Consider the following 18,696-nt stretch of genomic DNA (forward strand, 5'->3'; position numbering starts at 1 on the left):
CTTTTTGTGAAAAACATGTTTAAGGCACTTTCCCAAAAGTTTTTGTGAAAAAAATGTTGAGTCACTTTCCCAAAAATTGAAGGTCTCAAGCAGCCAAGAGCCAAGCTTCTCATTTGCTGCTGACCTAACCCACACTAACCTATCCAACTCTAGAATGCAATAATGAAGTGAATGAAAAGGGCAATAAGTATCAGTCTAATCTTACACTCCACATCATAATGTTTATGCCCGCTTTATAACTAGAAACGTAGATGTAAGAAGTAATTTATTTCAGCGTGCACGTTTTTAGGAATTGTCTCGAAATAGATACTAACATCACTTTCCGCAGATTCTTAATGTGCAATTTCATCAAGCATGAACATAATCACATTTCTAACTTTAAAAACAGAAATCTCCCTCGCTGTGAACAGGATTTGAACCTGTGCGGGGAGACCCCATTGGATTTCGAGTCCAACGCCTTAACCACTCGGCCATCACAGCTCTTCTGCATCCTTGGTAACGTCACTTTTTTCCAGCAGTGTCTTTTTTCTGAAGTAAATGCATGCTCATTGAGGAACACAACCCAATTTAGTAGAAATGATGCAAGGAATCTGTGGGTGCTTTATCCTGAACTTTTTGTGAAAAAATGTTTAAGGCACTTTTTTAAGACCCCATTGGATTTCGAGTCCAACGCCTTAACCACTCGGCCATCACAGCTCTTCTGCAGCCCTGGTAACATCACTTTTTTCCAGCAGTGTCTTTTTTTCTGAAGTAAATGCATGCTCATTGAGGAACACAACCCAATTTAGTAGAAATGATGCAAGGAATATGTGGGTGCTTTATCCTGAACTTTTTGTGAAAAACATGTTTAAGGCACTTTCCCAAAAGTTTTTGTGAAAAAAATGTTGAGGCACTTTCCCAAAAAGTGAAGGTCTCAAGCAGCCAAGAGCCAAGCTTCTCATTTGCTGCTGACCTAACCCACACTAACCTATCCAACTCTAGAATGCAATAATGAAGTGAATGAAAAGGGCAATAAATATCAGTCTAATCTTACGCTCCACATCATAATATTTTTGCCCGCTTTATAACTAGAAACGTAGATGTAAGAAGTCATTTTTTTCAGCGTGCACGTTTTTAGGAATTGTCTCGAAATAGATACTAACATCACTTTCCGCAGATTCTTAATGTGCAATTTCATCAAGCATGAACATAATCACATTTTTAACTTTAAAAACAGAAAACTCCCTCGCTGTGAACAGGATTTGAACCTGTGCAGGGAGACCCCATTGGATTTCTAGTCCAACGCCTTAACCACTCGGCCATCACAGCTCTTCTGCAACCTTGGTAACGTCACTTTTTTCCAGCAGTGTCTTTTTTCTGAAGTAAATGCATGCTCATTGAGGAACACAACCCAATTTAGTAGAAATGATGCAAGGAATCTGTGGGTGCTTTATCCTGAACTTTTTGTGAAAAAATGTTTAAGGCACTTTTTTAAGACCCCATTGGATTTCGAGTCCAACGCCTTAACCACTCGGCCATCACAGCTCTGCTGCAGCCCTGGTAACGTCACTTTTTTCCAGCAGTGTCTTTTTTTCTGAAGTAAATGCATGCTCATTGAGGAACACAACCCAATTTAGTAGAAATGATGCAAGGAATCTGTGGGTGCTTTATCCTGAACTTTTTGTGAAAAACATGTTTAAGGCACTTTCCCAAAAGTTTTTGTGAAAAAAATGTTGAGTCACTTTCCCAAAAATTGAAGGTCTCAAGCAGCCAAGAGCCAAGCTTCTCATTTGCTGCTGACCTAACCCACACTAACCTATCCAACTCTAGAATGCAATAATGAAGTGAATGAAAAGGGCAATAAGTATCAGTCTAATCTTACACTCCACATCATAATGTTTATGCCCGCTTTATAACTAGAAACGTAGATGTAAGAAGTAATTTATTTCAGCGTGCACGTTTTTAGGAATTGTCTCGAAATAGATACTAACATCACTTTCCGCAGATTCTTAATGTGCAATTTCATCAAGCATGAACATAATCACATTTCTAACTTTAAAAACAGAAATCTCCCTCGCTGTGAACAGGATTTGAACCTGTGCGGGGAGACCCCATTGGATTTCGAGTCCAACGCCTTAACCACTCGGCCATCACAGCTCTTCTGCAACCTTGGTAACATCACTTTTTTCCAGCAGTGTCTTTTTTTTCTGAAGTAAATGCATGCTCATTGAGGAACACAACCCAATTTAGTAGAAATGATGCAAGGAATCTGTGGGTGCTTTATCCTGAACTTTTTGTGAAAAAATGTTTAAGGCACTTTTTTAAGACCCCATTGGATTTCGAGTCCAACGCCTTAACCACTCGGCCATCACAGCTCTGCTGCAGCCCTGGTAACGTCACTTTTTTCCAGCAGTGTCTTTTTTTTCTGAAGTAAATGCATGCTCATTGAGGAACACAACCCAATTTAGTAGAAATGATGCAAGGAATCTGTGGGTGCTTTATCCTGAACTTTTTGTGAAAAAATGTTTAAGGCACTTTTTTAAGACCCCATTGGATTTCGAGTCCAACGCCTTAACCACTCGGCCATCACAGCTCTTCTGCAGCCGTGGTAACGTCACTTTTTTCCAGCAGTGTATTTTTTTCTGAAGTAAATGCATGCTCATTGAGGAACACAACCCAATTTAGTAGAAATGATGCAAGGAATCTGTGGGTGCTTTATCCTGAACTTTTTGTGAAAAACATGTTTAAGGCACTTTCCCAAAAGTTTTTGTGAAAAAAATGTTGAGTCACTTTCCCAAAAATTGAAGGTCTCAAGCAGCCAAGAGCCAAGCTTCTCATTTGCTGCTGACCTAACCCACACTAAACTATCCAACTCTAGAATGCGATAATGAAGTGAATTAAAAGGGCAATAAGTATCAGTCTAATCTTACACTCCACATCATAATGTTTATGCCTGCTTTATAACTAGAAACGTAGATGTAAGAAGTAATTTATTTCAGCGTGCACGTTTTTAGAAATTGTCTCGAAATAGATACTAATATCACTTTCCGCAGATTCTTAATGTGCAATTTCATCAAGCATGAACATAATCACATTTTTAACTTTAAAAACAGAAAACTCCCTCGCTGTGAACAGGATTTGAACCTGTGCGGGGAGACCCCACTGGATTTCGAGTCCAACGCCTTAACCACTCGGCCATCACAGCTCTTCTGCAACCTTGGTAACATCACTTTTTTCCAGCAGTGTCTTTTTTTTCTGAAGTAAATGCATGCTCATTAAGGAACACAACCCAATTTAGTAGAAATGATGCAAGGAATCTGTGGGTGCTTTATCCTGAACTTTTTGTGAAAAAATGTTTAAGGCACTTTTTTAAGACCCCATTGGATTTCGAGTCCAACGCCTTAACCACTCGGCCATCACAGCTCTGCTGCAGCCCTGGTAACGTCACTTTTTTCCAGCAGTGTCTTTTTTTTCTGAAGTAAATGCATGCTCATTGAGGAACACAACCCAATTTAGTAGAAATGATGCAAGGAATCTGTGGGTGCTTTATCCTGAACTTTTTGTGAAAAAATGTTTAAGGCACTTTTTTAAGACCCCATTGGATTTCGAGTCCAACGCCTTAACCACTCGGCCATCACAGCTCTTCTGCAGCCCTGGTAACGTCACTTTTTTCCAGCAGTGTATTTTTTTCTGAAGTAAATGCATGCTCATTGAGGAACACAACCCAATTTAGTAGAAATGATGCAAGGAATCTGTGGGTGCTTTATCCTGAACTTTTTGTGAAAAACATGTTTAAGGCACTTTCCCAAAAGTTTTTGTGAAAAAAATGTTGAGTCACTTTCCCAAAAATTGAAGGTCTCAAGCAGCCAAGAGCCAAGCTTCTCATTTGCTGCTGACCTAACCCACACTTACCTATCCAACTCTAGAATGCAATAATGAAGTGAATTAAAAGGGCAATAAGTATCAGTCTAATCTTACACTCCACATCATAATGTTTATGCCCGCTTTATAACTAGAAACGTAGATGTAAGAAGTAATTTATTTCAGCGTGGACGTTTTTAGGAATTGTCTCGAAATAGATACTAACATCACTTTCCGCAGATTCTTAATGTGCAATTTCATCAAGCATGAACATAATCACATTTTTAACTTTAAAAACAGAAAACTCCCTCGCTGTGAACAGGATTTGAACCTGTGCGGGGAGACCCCATTGGATTTCTAGTCCAACGCCTTAACCACTCGGCCATCACAGCTCTTCTGCAGTCTTGGTAACATCACTTTTTTCCAGCAGTGTCTTTTTTTTCTGAAGTAAATGCATGCTCATTGAGGAACACAACCCAATTTAGTAGAAATGATGCAAGGAATCTGTGGGTGCTTTATCCTGAACTTTTTGTGAAAAAATGTTTAAGGCACTTTTTTAAGACCCCATTGGATTTCGAGTCCAACGCCTTAACCACTCGGCCATTACAGCTCTTCTGCAGCCCTGGTAACGTCACTTTTTTCCAGCAGTGTCTTTTTTTCTGAAGTAAATGCATGCTCATTGAGGAACACAACCCAATTTAGTAGAAATGATGCAAGGAATCTGTGGGTGCTTTATCCTGAACTTTTTGTGAAAAAATGTTTAACCCCTTCACGACGGGTGACGGACGAGGTCCGTCATCCTGGGGATGGCCTTAACGACGGGTGACGGACCTCGTCCGTCACGCGGTAAAATTAACCCCAGATCGCCGCAATCGCGGCGATCGCGGGGTTAATGGTGCTCCGGTCTGCCTCTGCATTAGAGGCAGACCGGGAGCACCGGATCGGGCTGTCAGAGTACATGTGCCCGCTCTGACAGCATGCCAGAGCGGGCACATGTGCTCTCTATACTCACCTCCGCCTCCCTGCACTTCAGGGTTCAGTGTGAAGTGCAGGGAGCCGGATCTGCAGTGATCCTGCCCCCTGGTGTTAAAAAAAAAAGTTAAATTAAAATCCCACCCCCCCTTTACCCATATTAATAAAAAATTAACCCCTTCCCTGCCAATTGATCACTGACTACAGTGATCAATTGGCAGGGATTACATTTTAATATGATCTGATTTTTTTTTTAACCCCTGAGGGTTAATTCTTTTTTTTTTTAACCCTCAGGGGTTAAATTTATTTTATTAATTAATTTAAATATTTTAAAATTATAAATTTAGCTAGCTGGGGAGGGTGGAAGTTAGTGGGGAATTGGGGGATTTAGTGTTAGGCTAACTAGGGGTTAACGTTAAAAAAAGTTTTAAAATAAGCTTTAAAAAGTTAAAAAATTAAGTAAAAAAAAAAGTTTTAATAACGTTTAAGTAAAAAAAAAAAAACCCTTTACCCAGTCCAAATAAAAATTAACCCCTTGCCTGCCAGTCTATCACTGCCTACAGTGATCAAAATGCAGATCACAGTATTATACTGTGATCTAATTTTTTTTTAACCCCTGACGATTAACTTTTATTTATTTTTTAACCCTCAGGGGTTAAATTAATTTAATTAACTAATTTAAATATTGTATAATTAAATATTTTGCTAGCTGGGGTGGGTGGGAGTTATGGGAAAATGGGGAATTTACTGTTAGTGCTGCTTACTGCTAGTTAGGGGTTAACGGTAAAAGAAAAAGCTTAGAAAAATGTTAAATCTGTAAAAAAAAGTTTTACGAAAGTTTAGGAAACTTTAAAAAAATGAATAAGCAAAACAAAAGTTTAAAAAATAGTTTTAAAAAGTAAAAAAAGTTTTAAAAAGTAAAAAAATACATTTAATAACGCTCATTACCACTACACCTGGTACAAGCTAGCGGAAAAATGATCCCACGCTAAGGTTCAAAATATGCCTTTTGAAATACCCTGGGATGTCTTCTTTAAGAAATGGTATGGCTTTATGGGGTATTTGGATTATATAGCCTGGTAAAATACTCTAAAATGGGACATGGGCACAGCGTAAAAATGTAAAGTTTGAAAAAAATGGAATGGCTGTGTCCCAAATGTGCCCCTCCGATGTCCACATATACCTGGCAAAGGTACATACGGGGGTATTTTTGTACTCAGCCGACATAGCTGAGCAACATATAAAGTATTATAGAGTGGTGGTACACAAAATGTTTGCAAAATATACTGTGCAAACTCACTTTGTGTGTCAAAAAGGCAGAAAAAACGCTTATTACCACTACACCTGGTACAAGCTAGCGGAAAAATTATCCCACACTAATTTTCAAAATATGCCTTTTGAAATACCCTGGGATGTCTTCTTTAAGAAATGGTATGGCTTTATGGAGTATTTGGATTATATAGCCTGGTAAAATACTCTAAAATGGGACATGGGCACAGCGTAAAAATGTAAAGTTTGAAAAAAAATGGAATGGCTGTGTCCCAAATGTGCCCCTCCGATGTCCACATATACCTGGCAAAGGTACATACGGGGGTATTTTTGTACTCAGCCGACATAGCTGAGCAACATATAAAGTATTATAGAGTGGTGGTACACATAAGGTTTGCAAAATATACTGTGCAAACTCACTTTGTGTGTCAAAAAGGCAGAAAAAACGCTTATTACCACTACACCTGGTACAAGCTAGCGGAAAAATTATCCCACGCTAAGGTTCAAAATATGCCTTTTGAAATACCCTGGGGTGTCTACTTTAAGAAATGGTAGGCCTTTGTGGGGTAGTTTGAATTTAAAACTTATGAAGATGCTTGGAAATTGCACATAGGTCCAGCGTCAAAATTCAAAGTTCTGTAAAAACTGATATGGCTTGGTCTCCAATATGCCACTGTAGCTTCACAAAATAGTGCCAAAGACATTCATTGGGGATGTCTTTTTACTCAGAAGACTTAGCTGAGCATAATTTGAAGGTTTTGAACTTAGTGGCACATATGAAATATACAAAATGCCCAGCAAAAATGCAATCCGTATGTCAAAAAATGCACAAAATTATTTTTTACCACATACTTTGGCATATATTGGTGAATAAATGGGGGCATGCTAAGGCACAATATGCACCTTATGATATACCCTGGAGTGTCTACTTTTACAAATGGTAGGCCTTTGTGGTTTTTTTTTTGAACAGTCAAACTGTTATAATACCCCAAATGGAAGCATAGGCTCATTAAATCCGTCTCTCAAAATTCAACTGTGAATACTGAAAAGGACAGGTCTCCTGTATGGCACTGTAGCTTCACGAAATAGTGCCATAGACATACAATGGGGGTGTCCTTTTACTCAGAAGACTTAGCTGAGCATAATTTGGGGGGTTTGAACTTAGTGGCACATATGAAATATACAAAATGCCCAGCAAAAATGCAATCCGTATGTAAAAAATGCACAAAATTATTTTTTACCACATACTTTGGCATGTAATGGTAAAAAAATGGGGGCATGTTAAGGCACAATATGCACCTTATGAGATACCCTGGAGTGTCTACTTTTACAAATGGTAGGCCTTTGTGGGGGTTTTTGAACAGTCAAACTGTTATAATACCCCAAATGGAAGCATAGGCTCATTAAATCCGTCTCTCAAAATTCTACTGTGAATACTGAAAAGGACAGGTCTCCTGTATGGCACTGTAGCTTCACGAAATAGTGCCATAGACATACAATGGGGGTGTCCTTTTACTCAGAAGACTTAGCTGAGCATAATTTGGGGGGTTTGAACTTAGTGGCACATATGAAATATACAAAATGCCCAGCAAAAATGCAATCCGTATGTAAAAAATGCACACAATTATTTTTTACCACATACTTTGGCATGTAATGGTAAAAAAATGGGGGCATGTTAAGGCACAATATGCACCTTATGAGATACCCTGGAGTGTCTACTTTTACAAATGGTAGGCCTTTGTGGGGGTTTTTGAACAGTCAAACTGTTATAATACCCCAAATGGAAGCATAGGCTCATTATATCCGTCTCTCAAAATTCTACTGTGAATACTGAAAAGGACAGGTCTCCTATATGGCACTGTAGCTTCACAAAATAGTGCCAAAGACATACAATGGGGGTACCGTTGTACTCAGCAGAAGTAACTGAACACATAATAAAACTTTGTACAGGAATAGCACACAACAACTTTACAAAATACACATGAGAAGTTCTTTGTTATACGTTTGTGTGCGAAAACCCCCCAAAAACAGAATTTTACTCCAATATTTAGCAGAGGTTGGCGGTAAAATGGCTACGTAGAAAGTGTCAAAACAACCTTAGGTAAATAGCCTGTGATGTCTACTTTATATAAATATATACTTTTGTGTGGCAATTTTGTTTTATTTTATGGCTATTAGGCTTACAAGACAAACATACCAAATTCTAAAATCGCTCCATATTAAAATTTTATTTTACTCCTTGTGCTTTGTGACCTGTAACTACCAAAAAAAACTTAAAATCCCAGACACATTATATATTCTGTAAATCAGAACAAATAAATGAATTTATTTTTAATTACTTTCCTTAACCTGCACTAATTATGCACACATTATGATTGCAAAAACTGTAAAAAAAACAATATTTTTCATTTTTTTTGCATTTTTCTGTATTTTTTTATAATAAGTAAGCATTTATATATTTATATGTTATATCAAATTAAAGCCCTTTCTGTCCTTTAAAAAACAGTATATAATATGTGTCGGTGCAATAAATGAGAGAGATGCAAATTGCAGTTGAACGCAAACAGCAAGAAAATGCAAAAATTGCTTGTGTCATTAAGCGTAAGTCAAGCTTCTGAAGCTCTGTCCTTAAGGGGTTAAGGCACTTTTTTAAGACCCCATTGGATTTCGAGTCCAACGCCTTAACCACTCGGCCATTACAGCTCTTCTGCAGCCCTGGTAACGTCACTTTTTTCCAGCAGTGTCTTTTTTTCTGAAGTAAATGCATGCTCATTGAGGAACACAACCCAATTTAGTAGAAATGATGCAAGGAATCTGTGGGTGCTTTATCCTGAACTTTTTGTGAAAAACATGTTTAAGGCACTTTCCCAAAAGTTTTTGTGAAAAAAATGTTGAGTCACTTTCCCAAAAATTGAAGGTCTCAAGCAGCCAAGAGCCAAGCTTCTCATTTGCTGCTGACCTAACCCACACTAACCTATCCAACTCTAGAATGCAATAATGAAGTGAATTAAAAGGGCAATAAGTATCAGTCTAATCTTACACTCCACATCATAATGTTTATGCCCGCTTTATAACTAGAAACGTAGATGTAAGAAGTCATTTATTTCAGCGTGCACGTTTTTAGGAATTGTCTCGAAATAGATACTAACATCACTTTCCGCAGATTCTTAATGTGCAATTTCATCAAGCATGAACATAATCACATTTTTAACTTTAAAAACAGAAAACTCCCTCGCTGTGAACAGGATTTGAACCTGTGCGGGGAGACCCCATTGGATTTCTAGTCCAACGCCTTAACCACTCGGCCATCACAGCTCTTCTGCAGTCTTGGTAACATCACTTTTTTCCAGCAGTGTCTTTTTTTTTCTGAAGTAAATGCATGCTCATTGAGGAACACAACCCAATTTAGTAGAAATGATGCAAGGAATCTGTGGGTGCTTTATCCTGAACTTTTTGTGAAAAAATGTTTAAGGCACTTTTTTAAGACCCCATTGGATTTCGAGTCCAACGCCTTAACCACTCGGCCATTACAGCTCTTCTGCAGCCCTGGTAACGTCACTTTTTTCCAGCAGTGTCTTTTTTTCTGAAGTAAATGCATGCTCATTGAGGAACACAACCCAATTTAGTAGAAATGATGCAAGGAATCTGTGGGTGCTTTATCCTGAACTTTTTGTGAAAAAATGTTTAAGGCACTTTTTTAAGACCCCATTGGATTTCGAGTCCAACGCCTTAACCACTCGGCCATCACAGCTCTGCTGCAGCCCTGGTAACGTCACTTTTTTCCAGCAGTGTCTTTTTTTTCTGAAGTAAATGCATGCTCATTGAGGAACACAACCCAATTTAGTAGAAATGATGCAAGGAATCTGTGGGTGCTTTATCCTGAACTTTTTGTGAAAAAATGTTTAACCCCTTAAGGACACATGACGTGTGTGACACGTCATGATTCCCTTTTATTCCAGAAGTTTGGTCCTTAAGGGGTTAAGGCACTTTTTTAAGACCCCATTGGATTTCGAGTCCAACGCCTTAACCACTCGGCCATCACAGCTCTTCTGCAGCCCTGGTAACGTCACTTTTTTCCAGCAGTGTATTTTTTTCTGAAGTAAATGCATGCTCATTGAGGAACACAACCCAATTTAGTAGAAATGATGCAAGGAATCTGTGGGTGCTTTATCCTGAACTTTTTGTGAAAAACATGTTTAAGGCACTTTCCCAAAAGTTTTTGTGAAAAAAATGTTGAGTCACTTTCCCAAAAATTGAAGGTCTCAAGCAGCCAAGCTTCTCATTTGCTGCTGACCTAACCCACACTTACCTATCCAACTCTAGAATGCAATAATGAAGTGAATTAAAAGGGCAATAAGTATCAGTCTAATCTTACACTCCACATCATAATGTTTATGCCCGCTTTATAACTAGAAACGTAGATGTAAGAAGTAATTTATTTCAGCGTGCACGTTTTTAGGAATTGTCTCGAAATAGATACTAACATCACTTTCCGCAGATTTTTAATGTGCAATTTCATCAAGCATGAACATAATCACATTTTTAACTTTAAAAACAGAAAACTCCCTCGCTGTGAACAGGATTTGAACCTGTGCGGGGAGACCCCATTGGATTTCTAGTCCAACGCCTTAACCACTCGGCCATCACAGCTCTTCTGCAGTCTTGGTAACATCACTTTTTTCCAGCAGTGTCTTTTTTTTCTGAAGTAAATGCATGCTCATTGAGGAACACAACCCAATTTAGTAGAAATGATGCAAGGAATCTGTGGGTGCTTTATCCTGAACTTTTTGTGAAAAAATGTTTAAGACACTTTTTTAAGACCCCATTGGATTTCGAGTCCAACGCCTTAACCACTCGGCCATTACAGCTCTTCTGCAGCCCTGGTAACGTCACTTTTTTCCAGCAGTGTCTTTTTTTCTGAAGTAAATGCATGCTCATTGAGGAACACAACCCAATTTAGTAGAAATGATGCAAGGAATCTGTGGGTGCTTTATCCTGAACTTTTTGTGAAAAACATGTTTAAGGCACTTTCCCAAAAGTTTTTGTGAAAAAAATGTTGAGTCACTTTCCCAAAAATTGAAGGTCTCAAGCAGCCAAGAGCCAAGCTTCTCATTTGCTGCTGACCTAACCCACACTAACCTATCCAACTCTAGAATGCAATAATGAAGTGAATTAAAAGGGCAATAAGTATCAGTCTAATCTTACACTCCACATCATAATGTTTATGCCCGCTTTATAACTAGAAACGTAGATGTAAAAAGTCATTTATTTCAGCGTGCACGTTTTTAGGAATTGTCTCGAAATAGATACTAACATCACTTTCCGCAGATTCTTAATGTGCAATTTCATCAAGCATGAACATAATCACATTTCTAACTTTAAAAACATAAAGCTCCCTCGCTGTGAACAGGATTTGAACCTGTGCGGGGAGACCCCATTGGATTTCTAGTCCAACACCTTAACCACTCGGCCATCACAGCTCTTCTGCATCCCTGGTAACGTCACTTTTTTCCAGCAGTGTCTTTTTTTCTGAAGTAAATGCATGCTCATTGAGGAACACAACCCAATTTAGTAGAAATGATGCAAGGAATCTGTGGGTGCTTTATCCTGAACTTTTTGTGAAAAACATGTTTAAGGCACTTTCCCAAAAGTTTTTGTGAAAAAAATGTTGAGTCACTTTCCCAAAAATTGAAGGTCTCAAGCAGACAAGAGCAAAGCTTCTCATTTGCTGCTGACCTAACCCACACTAACCTATCCAACTCTAGAATGCAATAATGAAGTGAATGAAAAGGGCAATAAGTATCAGTCTAATCTTACACTCCACATCATAATGTTTATGCCCGCTTTATAACTAGAAACGTAGATGTAAAAAGTCATTTATTTCAGCGTGCACGTTTTTAGGAATTGTCTCGAAATAGATACTAACATCACTTTCCGCAGATTCTTAATGTGCAATTTCATCAAGCATGAACATAATCACATTTTTAACTTTAAAAACAGAAAACTCCCTCGCTGTGAACAGGATTTGAACCTGTGCGGGGAGACCCCATTGGATTTCTAGTCCAACGCCTTAACCACTCGGCCATCACAGCTCTTCTGCAGCCCTGGTAACGTCACTTTTTTCCAGCAGTGTCTTTTTTTTTCTGAAGTAAATGCATGCTCATTGAGGAACACAACCCAATTTAGTAGAAATGATGCAAGGAATCTGTGGGTGCTTTATCCTGAACTTTTTGTGAAAAAATGTTTAAGGCACTTTTTTAAGACCCCATTGGATTTCGAGTCCAACCCCTTAACCACTCGGCCATCACAGCTCTGCTGCAGCCCTGGTAACGTCACTTTTTTCCAGCAGTGTCTTTTTTTTCTGAAGTAAATGCATGCTCATTGAGGAACACAACCCAATTTAGTAGAAATGATGCAAGGAATCTGTGGGTGCTTTATCCTGAACTTTTTGTGAAAAAATGTTTAAGGCACTTTTTTAAGACCCCATTGGATTTCGAGTCCAACGCCTTAACCACTCGGCCATCACAGCTCTTCTGCAGCCCTGGTAACGTCACTTTTTTCCAGCAGTGTCTTTTTTTCTGAAGTAAATGCATGCTCATTGAGTAACACAACCCAATTTAGTAGAAATGATGCAAGGAATCTGTGGGTGCTTTATCCTGAACTTTTTGTGAAAAAAAATGTTTAAGGCACTTTCCCAAAAGTTTTTGTGAAAAAAATGTTGAGTCACTTTCCCAAAAATTGAAGGTCTCAAGCAGCCAAGAGCCAAGCTTCTCATTTGCTGCTGACCTAACCCACACTAACCTATCCAACTCTAGAATGCAATAATGAAGTGAATTAAAAGGGCAATAAGTATCAGTCTAATCTTACACTCCACATCATAATGTTTATGCCCGCTTTATAACTAGAAACGTAGATGTAAGAAGTCATTTATTTCTGCGTGCACGTTTTTAGGAATTGTCTCGAAATAGATACTAACATCACTTTCCGCAGATTCTTAATGTGCAATTTCATCAAGCATGAACATAATCACATTTTTAACTTTAAAAACAGAAAACTCCCTCGCTGTGAACAGGATTTGAACCTGTGCGGGGAGACCCCATTGGATTTCTAGTCCAACGCCTTAACCACTCGGCCATCACAGCTCTTCTGCAGCATTGGTAACGTCACTTTTTTCCAGCAGTGTCTTTTTTTTCTGAAGTAAATGCATGCTCATTGAGGAACACAACCCAATTTAGTAGAAATGATGCAAGGAATCTGTGGGTGCTTTATCCTGAACTTTTTGTGAAAAAATGTTTAAGGCACTTTTTTAAGACCCCATTGGATTTCGAGTCCAACGCCTTAACCACTCGGCCATCACAGCTCTTCTGCAGCCCTGGTAACGTCACTTTTTTCCAGCAGTGTCTTTTTTTCTGAAGTAAATGCATGCTCATTGAGGAACACAACCCAATTTAGTAGAAATGATGCAAGGAATCTGTGGGTGCTTTATCCTGAACTTTTTGTGAAAAACATGTTTAAGGCACTTTCCCAAAAGTTTTTGTGAAAAAAATGTTGAGTCACTTTCCCAAAAATTGAAGGTCTCAAGCAGACAAGAGCAAAGCTTCTCATTTGCTGCTGACCTAACCCACACTAACCTATCCAACTCTAGAATGCAATAATGAAGTGAATGAAAAGGGCAATAAGTATCAGTCTAATCTTACACTCCACATCATAATGTTTATGCCCGCTTTATAACTAGAAACGTAGATGTAAAAAGTCATTTATTTCAGCGTGCACGTTTTTAGGAATTGTCTCGAAATAGATACTAACATCACTTTCCGCAGATTCTTAATGTGCAATTTCATCAAGCATGAACATAATCACATTTTTAACTTTAAAAACAGAAAACTCCCTCGCTGTGAACAGGATTTGAACCTGTGCGGGGAGACCCCATTGGATTTCTAGTCCAACGCCTTAACCACTCGGCCATCACAGCTCTTCTGCAGTCTTGGTAACATCACATTTTTCCAGCAGTGTCTTTTTTTTTCTGAAGTAAATGCATGCTCATTGAGGAACACAACCCAATTTAGTAGAAATGATGCAAGGAATCTGTGGGTGCTTTATCCTGAACTTTTTGTGAAAAAATGTTTAAGGCACTTTTTTAAGACCCCATTGGATTTCGAGTCCAACCCCTTAACCACTCGGCCATCACAGCTCTGCTGCAGCCCTGGTAACGTCACTTTTTTCCAGCAGTGTCTTTTTTTTCTGAAGTAAATGCATGCTCATTGAGGAACACAACCCAATTTAGTAGAAATGATGCAAGGAATCTGTGGGTGCTTTATCCTGAACTTTTTGTGAAAAAATGTTTAAGGCACTTTTTTAAGACCCCATTGGATTTCGAGTCCAACGCCTTAACCACTCGGCCATCACAGCTCTTCTGCAGCCCTGGTAACGTCACTTTTTTCCAGCAGTGTCTTTTTTTCTGAAGTAAATGCATGCTCATTGAGGAACACAACCCAATTTAGTAGAAATGATGCAAGGAATCTGTGGGTGCTTTATCCTGAACTTTTTGTGAAAAAAAATGTTTAAGGCACTTTCCCAAAAGTTTTTGTGAAAAAAATGTTGAGTCACTTTCCCAAAAATTGAAGGTCTCAAGCAGCCAAGAGCCAAGCTTCTCATTTGCTGCTGACCTAACCCACACTAACCTATCCAACTCTAGAATGCAATAATGAAGTGAATTAAAAGGGCAATAAGTATCAGTCTAATCTTACACTCCACATCATAATGTTTATGCCCGCTTTATAACTAGAAACATAGATGTAAGAAGTCATTTATTTCTGCGTGCACGTTTTTAGGAATTGTCTCGAAATAGATACTAACATCACTTTCCGCAGATTGTTAATGTGCAATTTCATCAAGCATGAACATAATTACATTTCTAACTTTAAAAACAGAAAACTCCCTTGCTGTGAACAGGATTTGAACCTGTGCGGGGAGACCCCATTGGATTTCGAGTCCAACGCCTTAACCACTCGGCCATCACAGCTCTTCTGCAGCCCTGGTAACGTCACTTTTTTCCAGCAGTGTCTTTTTTTCTGAAGTAAATGCATGCTCATTGAGGAACACAACCCAATTTAGAAGAAATGATGCAAGGAATCTGTGGGTACTTTATCCTGAACTTTTTGTGAAAAACATGTTTAAGGCACTTTCCCAAAAGTTTTTGTGAAAAAAATGTTGAGTCACTTTCCCAAAAATTGAAGGTCTCAAGCAGCCAAGAGCCAAGCTTCTCATTTGCTGCTGACCTAACCCACACTAACCTATCCAACTCTAGAATGCAATAATGAAGTGAATGAAAAGGGCAATAAGTATCAGTCTAATCTTACACTCCACATCATAATGTTTATGCCCGCTTTATAACTAGAAACGTAGATGTAAAAAGTCATTTATTTCAGCGTGCACGTTTTTAGGAATTGTCTCGAAATAGATACTAACATCACTTTCCGCAGATTCTTAATGTGCAATTTCATCAAGCATGAACATAATCACATTTTTAACTTTAAAAACAGAAAACTCCCTCGCTGTGAACAGGATTTGAACCTGTGCGGGGAGACCCCATTGGATTTCTAGTCCAACGCCTTAACCACTCGGCCATCACAGCTCTTCTGCAGTCTTGGTAACATCACATTTTTCCAGCAGTGTCTTTTTTTTTCTGAAGTAAATGCATGCTCATTGAGGAACACAACCCAATTTAGTAGAAATGATGCAAGGAATCTGTGGGTGCTTTATCCTGAACTTTTTGTGAAAAAATGTTTAAGGCACTTTTTTAAGACCCCATTGGATTTCGAGTCCAACCCCTTAACCACTCGGCCATCACAGCTCTGCTGCAGCCCTGGTAACGTCACTTTTTTCCAGCAGTGTCTTTTTTTTCTGAAGTAAATGCATGCTCATTGAGGAACACAACCCAATTTAGTAGAAATGATGCAAGGAATCTGTGGGTGCTTTATCCTGAACTTTTTGTGAAAAAATGTTTAAGGCACTTTTTTAAGACCCCATTGGATTTCGAGTCCAACGCCTTAACCACTCGGCCATCACAGCTCTTCTGCAGCCCTGGTAACGTCACTTTTTTCCAGCAGTGTCTTTTTTTCTGAAGTAAATGCATGCTCATTGAGGAACACAACCCAATTTAGTAGAAATGATGCAAGGAATCTGTGGGTGCTTTATCCTGAACTTTTTGTGAAAAAAAATGTTTAAGGCACTTTCCCAAAAGTTTTTGTGAAAAAAATGTTGAGTCACTTTCCCAAAAATTGAAGGTCTCAAGCAGCCAAGAGCCAAGCTTCTCATTTGCTGCTGACCTAACCCACACTAACCTATCCAACTCTAGAATGCAATAATGAAGTGAATTAAAAGGGCAATAAGTATCAGTCTAATCTTACACTCCACATCATAATGTTTATGCCCGCTTTATAACTAGAAACGTAGATGTAAGAAGTCATTTATTTCTGCGTGCACGTTTTTAGGAATTGTCTCGAAATAGATACTAACATCACTTTCCGCAGATTCTTAATGTGCAATTTCATCAAGCATGAACATAATCACATTTTTAACTTTAAAAACAGAAAACTCCCTCGCTGTGAACAGGATTTGAACCTGTGCGGGGAGACCCCATTAGATTTCTAGTCCAACGCCTTAACCACTCGGCCATCACAGCTCTTCTGCAGCATTGGTAACGTCACTTTTTTCCAGCAGTGTCTTTTTTTTCTGAAGTAAATGCATGCTCATTGAGGAACACAACCCAATTTAGTAGAAATGATGCAAGGAATCTGTGGGTGCTTTATCCTGAACTTTTTGTGAAAAAATGTTTAAGGCACTTTTTTAAGACCCCATTGGATTTCGAGTCCAACGCCTTAACCACTCGGCCATCACAGCTCTTCTGCAGCCCTGGTAACGTCACTTTTTTCCAGCAGTGTATTTTTTTCTGAAGTAAATGCATGCTCATTGAGGAACACAACCCAATTTAGTAGAAATGATGCAAGGAATCTGTGGGTGCTTTATCCTGAACTTTTTGTGAAAAACATGTTTAAGGCACTTTCCCAAAAGTTTTTGTGAAAAAAATGTTGAGTCACTTTCCCAAAAATTGAAGGTCTCAAGCAGCCAAGAGCCAAGCTTCTCATTTGCTGCTGACCTAACCCACACTAACCTATCCAACTCTAGAATGCAATAATGAAGTGAATTAAAAGGGCAATAAGTATCAGTCTAATCTTACACTCCACATCATAATGTTTATGCCCGCTTTATAACTAGAAACGTAGATGTAAGAAGTCATTTATTTCTGCGTGCACGTTTTTAGGAATTGTCTCGAAATAGATACTAACATCACTTTCCGCAGATTCTTAATGTGCAATTTCATCAAGCATGAACATAATCACATTTTTAACTTTAAAAACAGAAAACTCCCTCGCTGTGAACAGGATTTGAACCTGTGCGGGGAGACCCCATTGGATTTCTAGTCCAACGCCTTAACCACTCAGCCATCACAGCTCTTCTGCAGTCTTGGTAACATCACTTTTTTCCAGCAGTGTCTTTTTTTTTCTGAAGTAAATGCATGCTCATTGAGGAACACAACCCAATTTAGTAGAAATGATGCAAGGAATCTGTGGGTGCTTTATCCTGAACTTTTTGTGAAAAAATGTTTAAGGCACTTTTTTAAGACCCCATTGGATTTCGAGTCCAACGCCTTAACCACTCGGCCATTACAGCTCTTCTGCAGCCCTGGTAACGTCACTTTTTTCAAGCAGTGTATTTTTTTCTGAAGTAAATGCATGCTCATTGAGGAACACAACCCAATTTAGTAGAAATGATGCAAGGAATCTGTGGGTGCTTTATCCTGAACTTTTTGTGAAAAACATGTTTAAGGCACTTTCCCAAAAGTTTTTGTGAAAAAAATGTTGAGTCACTTTCCCAAAAATTGAAGGTCTCAAGCAGCCAAGAGCCAAGCTTCTCATTTGCTGCTGACCTAACCCACACTAACCTATCCAACTCTAGAATGCAATAATGAAGTGAATTAAAAGGGCAATAAGTTTCAGTCTAATCTTACACTCCACATCATAATGTTTATGCCCGCTTTATAACTAGAAACGTAGATGTAAGAAGTCATTTATTTCAGCGTGCACTTTTTTAGGAATTGTCTCGAAATAGATACTAACATCACTTTCCGCAGATTCTTAATGTGCAATTTCATCAAGCATGAACATAATCACATTTTTAACTTTAAAAACAGAAAACTCCCTCGCTGTGAACAGGATATGAACCTGTGCGGGGAGACCCCATTGGATTTCTAGTCCAACGCCTTAACCACTCAGCCATCACAGCTCTTCTGCAGTCTTGGTAACATCACTTTTTTCCAGCAGTGTCTTTTTTTTTCTGAAGTAAATGCATGCTCATTGAGGAACACAACCCAATTTAGTAGAAATGATGCAAGGAATCTGTGGGTGCTTTATCCTGAACTTTTTGTGAAAAAATGTTTAAGGCACTTTTTTAAGACCCCATTGGATTTCGAGTCCAACGCCTTAACCACTCGGCCATTACAGCTCTTCTGCAGCCCTGGTAACGTCACTTTTTTCCAGCAGTGTCTTTTTTTCT

At 38.7% G+C, this 18,696-nt stretch overlaps 15 non-coding genes across 15 annotated transcripts; all 15 read right to left on the reverse strand.

The window, feature by feature from the left end:
• Window positions 1–398: 398 nt before the first annotated feature.
• On the reverse strand, window positions 399–480 carry TRNAS-CGA (transfer RNA serine (anticodon CGA)). Its single transcript has one exon. It is a non-coding gene; the product is annotated as a tRNA-Ser (tRNA).
• A 746-nt stretch (window positions 481–1,226) lies between these two features.
• Window positions 1,227–1,308, reverse strand: TRNAS-AGA (transfer RNA serine (anticodon AGA)). Its single transcript has one exon. It is a non-coding gene; the product is annotated as a tRNA-Ser (tRNA).
• A 746-nt stretch (window positions 1,309–2,054) lies between these two features.
• On the reverse strand, window positions 2,055–2,136 carry TRNAS-CGA (transfer RNA serine (anticodon CGA)). Its single transcript has one exon. It is a non-coding gene; the product is annotated as a tRNA-Ser (tRNA).
• Window positions 2,137–3,102: 966 nt separating this feature from the next.
• On the reverse strand, window positions 3,103–3,184 carry TRNAS-CGA (transfer RNA serine (anticodon CGA)). The gene has a single exon. It is a non-coding gene; the product is annotated as a tRNA-Ser (tRNA).
• A 966-nt stretch (window positions 3,185–4,150) lies between these two features.
• TRNAS-AGA (transfer RNA serine (anticodon AGA)) lies at window positions 4,151–4,232 on the reverse strand. Its single transcript has one exon. It is a non-coding gene; the product is annotated as a tRNA-Ser (tRNA).
• Window positions 4,233–9,314: 5,082 nt separating this feature from the next.
• TRNAS-AGA (transfer RNA serine (anticodon AGA)) lies at window positions 9,315–9,396 on the reverse strand. Its single transcript has one exon. It is a non-coding gene; the product is annotated as a tRNA-Ser (tRNA).
• A 1,253-nt stretch (window positions 9,397–10,649) lies between these two features.
• TRNAS-AGA (transfer RNA serine (anticodon AGA)) lies at window positions 10,650–10,731 on the reverse strand. The gene has a single exon. It is a non-coding gene; the product is annotated as a tRNA-Ser (tRNA).
• A 748-nt stretch (window positions 10,732–11,479) lies between these two features.
• Window positions 11,480–11,561, reverse strand: TRNAS-AGA (transfer RNA serine (anticodon AGA)). The gene has a single exon. It is a non-coding gene; the product is annotated as a tRNA-Ser (tRNA).
• Window positions 11,562–12,091: 530 nt separating this feature from the next.
• TRNAS-AGA (transfer RNA serine (anticodon AGA)) lies at window positions 12,092–12,173 on the reverse strand. The gene has a single exon. It is a non-coding gene; the product is annotated as a tRNA-Ser (tRNA).
• Window positions 12,174–13,141: 968 nt separating this feature from the next.
• Window positions 13,142–13,223, reverse strand: TRNAS-AGA (transfer RNA serine (anticodon AGA)). The gene has a single exon. It is a non-coding gene; the product is annotated as a tRNA-Ser (tRNA).
• Window positions 13,224–13,971: 748 nt separating this feature from the next.
• Window positions 13,972–14,053, reverse strand: TRNAS-AGA (transfer RNA serine (anticodon AGA)). Its single transcript has one exon. It is a non-coding gene; the product is annotated as a tRNA-Ser (tRNA).
• A 968-nt stretch (window positions 14,054–15,021) lies between these two features.
• Window positions 15,022–15,103, reverse strand: TRNAS-CGA (transfer RNA serine (anticodon CGA)). The gene has a single exon. It is a non-coding gene; the product is annotated as a tRNA-Ser (tRNA).
• Window positions 15,104–15,633: 530 nt separating this feature from the next.
• Window positions 15,634–15,715, reverse strand: TRNAS-AGA (transfer RNA serine (anticodon AGA)). Its single transcript has one exon. It is a non-coding gene; the product is annotated as a tRNA-Ser (tRNA).
• Window positions 15,716–16,683: 968 nt separating this feature from the next.
• Window positions 16,684–16,765, reverse strand: TRNAS-AGA (transfer RNA serine (anticodon AGA)). The gene has a single exon. It is a non-coding gene; the product is annotated as a tRNA-Ser (tRNA).
• Window positions 16,766–17,513: 748 nt separating this feature from the next.
• On the reverse strand, window positions 17,514–17,595 carry TRNAS-AGA (transfer RNA serine (anticodon AGA)). The gene has a single exon. It is a non-coding gene; the product is annotated as a tRNA-Ser (tRNA).
• Window positions 17,596–18,696: the final 1,101 nt, after the last annotated feature.

The sequence above is a fragment of the Pelobates fuscus genome, chromosome 3 (assembly GCF_036172605.1).
Source record: "Pelobates fuscus isolate aPelFus1 chromosome 3, aPelFus1.pri, whole genome shotgun sequence".
Classification (NCBI taxonomy): domain Eukaryota; kingdom Metazoa; phylum Chordata; class Amphibia; order Anura; family Pelobatidae; genus Pelobates; species Pelobates fuscus.